This window comes from Penaeus vannamei, chromosome 6, assembly GCF_042767895.1.
Source record: "Penaeus vannamei isolate JL-2024 chromosome 6, ASM4276789v1, whole genome shotgun sequence".
Taxonomy (NCBI): domain Eukaryota; kingdom Metazoa; phylum Arthropoda; class Malacostraca; order Decapoda; family Penaeidae; genus Penaeus; species Penaeus vannamei.
Genome location: NC_091554.1, coordinates 46256145 through 46261144, shown reverse-complemented (window position 1 = coordinate 46261144; position 5000 = coordinate 46256145).

The window sequence follows — 5000 nt, the reverse complement described above, 5'->3', positions numbered from 1 at the left end:
GGGAGACTCAGCGCATGACAATTCTGGTTGTCGTTATGAAGGGGGTTGAGGAGGGGGTGGTTTGGTGTGTATTTTGTTTATTTATTATTTATTTATTTATTTATTTATTATTTTCTGAGGTTGAGGTTAAATTATTCCTTCGGCGGGAGTCTCAGCGCATGACAATTCTGGTTGTCGTTATAAAGGGGGTTGAGGAGGGGGTAGTTCGGTGTGTATTTTATTTATTTATTATTTACTTATTTATTTATTATTTTCTGAGGTTGAGGTTAAATTATTCCTTCGGCGGGAGTCTCAGCGCATGACAATTCTGGTTGTCGTTATAAAGGGGGTTGAGGAGGTAGTTCGGTGTGTATTTTATTTATTTATTATTTATTCATTTATTTATTTATTATTTTCTGATGTTGAGTTTAAATTATTCCTTCGGCAGGGGAGTCTCATGCCATGGGCTAATTCTGGTTGTCGTTATAAAGGGGGTTGAGGAGGAGGTGGTTCGGTGTGTATTTTATTTATCTATTATTTATTTATTTATGTATTATTTTCTGAGGTTGAGGTTAAATTATTCCTTCGGCGGGAGACTCAGCGCATGACAATTCTGGTTGTCGTTATAAAGGGGGTTGAGGAGGAGGTGGTTCGGTGTGTATTTTGTTTATTTATTATTTATTTATTTATTTATTTATTATTTTCTGAGGTTGAGGTTAAAGTATTCCTTCGGCGGGAGACTCAGCGCATGACAATTCTGGTTGTCGTTATAAAGGGGGTCGAGGAGGAGGTAGTTTGGTAATTTGGTGTGTATTTTATTTATTTATTATCTTTTTTTTATTATTTATTATTGTTTTCTGGGGATTGGTCCCCATTTTTTTTAGTTCCTTCTAATTTTCTTTCAGTTCTTCCCCATTTTCTTCCAGTTCTTCCACGTTTTCTTTCGGTTCTTCCCCGTTTTCTTTCAGTTTTTTCCCATTTTCTTTCAGTTCTTTCTTTTCCCCATTTTCTTTCAGTTTTCCCATTTTCTTTCAGTTTCGTTTTCCCAGCCTGTTAAAGAAAACGAGAACCACAACACGAAAACACACGAACCCCAATCTCAAAAAAACAACAACATAACAAACCATACAAATACAAACAATAAAGATCTCAAAAACAAATAAAAAAACAGACAAAAATAAGACAGAAAAGAGCAGACGCCATTATTATCTGTTGATTTCCCGCGCAAGACGAGAGCCCTTGGCCGGCCATAGCGGTTACCCTCGATCTCCAAATTGGGGACGAACCGAGAAACATTAATTAAGTCTGTAAGAAAAACAAGGTACGAGGGAGAGAGAGAGAAAGGGAAAATGACACTTTGGGTACGAAGGACATTTTGCCATGGTAAGAGGGTAATTAGTTGTTATGTTTAGGTTAGAGTTGTTAGCGTTGGAGATGGTTGTTAGCATGAATAGGCTAATTTTTAAGTGGAGTCAAGGACACTTAAGTGATATTATTACTTATCAATTTCTATTTGTATGTCTAGCACATTCATTTGTTTGAACCATTAACTTTATATTTGTAAAATATATGTATATTTTATTTTATTATTATTATCATCATTTTTTAGGATGTAGGGTGTATGGACTATTTTTTTTCTCTCTCTCTTTTTTTGGCTTTAGATTCAAAAAGTCAAACTGTTTACCTTAATTTTTCTTTTTTTTTACGTGGAAATAATTTGTTATACAACAGGAAATTAGATTAATATTTTTTAAAGATGTTTATTTGAATATGATACGATACCTTTCTTTATGCAATTATATTTCTTTCATATTCATTTATATCTGCCTTTTCTTTCCATTCCTCTCTTCATTATTCTTTTAGATTTTCCTTATTTCATTTATATCACAATCTCTTTTCTTTTCTTTCTATTTTTTCTTTTTGTTCTTACTTTCGTTTTCTTTCTTTTTCTGCCATTCCCTTTATTCTGACGTCTATTCATTTTGCTATCATTTATATTTAGCAATTTTCTGCCTTAACAACGTCTATATATACGACATAGCATCTATTTTATTAGGTAAGTTGTCTCTAATGATCTCTCTTTCTCTTTCTTTCTTTCTCTCTCTCTCTCTCTCTCTCTCTCTCTCTCTCTCTCTCTCTCTCTCTCTCTCTCTCTCTCTCTCTCTCTCTCTCTCTCTCTCTCTCATTCTCCTATTTCTGCCATCTTCCTTTCCCTTACTCCCTTCTTCGTCCTCATCCCTTTTTCTCTTTTCCTGTCTCCCTTTCCAGATTCCTCATCTTTATCCTTCCATCCCTTCCTCCCTTTCTTTCTCCATCCTTCCATTCCATTTCATACTTTTCATTTTTTCATCTCCTATTTACTCCCCATTTTTCACCCTTTCTCTTGTCCCTTGCTTTATCCTTCTGTATCTATTCACCCTCTTCCTCACCCATCTTCTTCCTCTTCTTCTTCTCTCCTTCATCTCTTTTTTCTTGTCTCCTTTCATTTGTTCATTTTCTCCCATTCATCCTTATCCTTCTTCTACATCTTTATCCTTTCTTTCATCTCTTTTTTTCTTGTTTCCTTTTATTTCTTCATTTCCTCCCACTCACCGTCATCCCCGTTCTTCTTCTATATCTTTAATCCTTCCTTTTCATCCTTCTCTTTCTCCCTTTCTCTCTACATGATCACTTATCCTCATCCTCCTCTCCTTTCTCATTCACATCCTGGTTCTACCTGCTTTCGCCTTCCCTTTCTATAGCCTTATTCCTTCACCTTCTCTCTCATTCTCTTTTCTCCTCTCCTTCCAAAATCGTTATCTCTCCTTCCTCTTCCTCCTCACTCTCCCCTACCCTTCCTTTCTTCCTCTCCTCCTCTTCCTCTCCCTCTCCCTTTCTCCCCCTCTCCCTTTCTCTTCTTCCTCTCCTTCTCCTCCCTTTCCCCTCTTTCTCGCCCTCCTCTTCCCCTCTTCTTCCCCTTCCCCCCTTCTTCTCTTCCTTTCCCTCTTCCCTCTCCCATTTCATCCTTTTGAAGTTGGTGAGGGAGGGGGAAAAGGAGGAGGAGGAGATGGAGGAGGAGAAGGAGGAAGAGGAGGAGAAAGAGGAGAAGAAAGAGAAGGAGGCGGAGAAGAAGAAGAAGAAGAAGGAGGAGGAGGAGCAGGAGAAGCGAAAGGAAAAGAAGGAAATGGAGGAGGAAGAAGAAGAAGAAGAAGTAGGAGGGAAAAAAAGAAGGAAATGGAAGAAGAAGAAGAAGAAGAAGTAGGAGGACGAGGAGGAGGAGGACGAAAAGGAAAAGGAAAAGGAAAGGAGGAGGAGGAAGAAGAAGAAGTAGGAGGACGAGGAGGAGGAGGAGGAAAAGGAAAAGGGGAAGAAGGAGGAGGAAGAAGAAGAAGAGAAAGAAGGGAGGACGAGGAGGAGGAGGAAGAAGGAAAAGGAAAAGAAGGAGGAGGAAGAAGAAGAAGAAGAAGTAGGAGGACGAGGAGGAAAAAAGGAAATGGAGGAGGAAAAGAAAAAGAAGTAGGAGGAAAAAAAAGAAGGAAATGGAAGAAAGAGAAGAAGAAGAAGAAGTAGGAGGACGAGGAGGAGGAGGAGGAGGCCGCCTGAGCCTCCGGAGCGTGGTAATGAGCGTCTTAAGGGCACCGAGGGATTCGAGCCGCGTCTTGGCCCGCCTTCTGCTCCTTGTAAACATCTCATTAAAATCTTGACTTGGGAGGCGGTGTCTCTTCGCTCTCTTTCTCTCTCTCTTTCTCTTTGTCTGTCTCTATTGCTCTGTTTCTGTCTGTTTGTCTGTCTCTTTGTGTGTTCATTATTTAGTTTAGTTGTTCGTTTTTCTCTCTCTTTCTCTCTGTCTCTCTCTGTCTCTGTCTGTCTCTGTCTCTCTGTCTGTCTCTCTCTCTCTCTCTCTCTCTCTCTCTCTCTCTCTCTTTCTCTCTCTCTCTCTCCTCTCTCTCTCTCTCTCTCTCTCTCTCTCTCTCTCTCTCTCTCTCTCTCTCTCTCTCTCTCTCATCTCTCATTCTCTCTCTCCCTCCCTCCCTCCCTCATCTTATCCCTCTCTCTCTATCCCACTCTTCTCTCCCTTCCTCTCCCTCTCATCCCTTCTCCCTCTCTCCCCCCTAACCCACTCTTCCTCTCTCCCTCTCCCATACCTCCTCTTTATCTCCTCCCATCTGTCTTTTCATATAAATCAGTTCGCGCGGAGAAAGGAATCAGGGAAGACAGTCCACCTTATGTCTACCTGTACGCACGTGAGATTTATATGGCTAATTAAAATAATACGTGGTGGGGGGAACCATACGTAGAGAGACCCCTTCATGCCGTTCCTCTCTCTCTTTCTCTTTCTCTTTCTCTCGCTCGCTCGCTCGTTCTCTCTCTTTCTCGCTCGTTAGCTCGCTCTCTCTTTCTTTCTCTATCTCTCTCTCGCTTGCTCTCTCTCTCTTTCTTTCTCTCGCTCGCTCGCTCGCTCTCTCTCTCTCTCTCTCTCTCTCTCTCTCTCTCTCTCTCTCTCACTCTCTCTCTCTCTCTCTCACTCTCTCTATTCCGTCCCCTTCTCCCCTTCTCTCCGACTCTTCTTCCTCTCTTATCCCTTCTCTCCCCCCTCTATCCTCCTTATCTCCCCCTCTCTATTTACCCCCTCTACCCTCTCTCCTCCTCCCCCCTCTCCCCTACTCTCCCTACAACCCCTTTACGTACGTGTGGGGAGTACTTATTAAAAGGTCCTTGTCGTTTGGCTTGTCTTGTTATCATTATGTCGTGGAAACCGTGACTATGTTTTAATTGGTTGTATGGGATGGAATTGGAGAGAGGGGGGGGGAGGGAGGGAGGGAGGGAGAGAGAGAGAGAGAAGGAGGGAGGGAGAAGGAGGGAGAGATGAGATGGAGAAAGAGAGAATGGGAGGGAGGAGGGAGAGAGAGAAAGAGAGAGGGAGAGGGAGGGACTGAGGGAGAGATGAGATGGAGAGAGAAAGAGAGAGGAGGGAGAGGGAAGGAGAGAAAGAGAGAGAGAGAGAGAGAAAAAAAGGAAGGGAGAGAAAGAAAGAGAGAGAG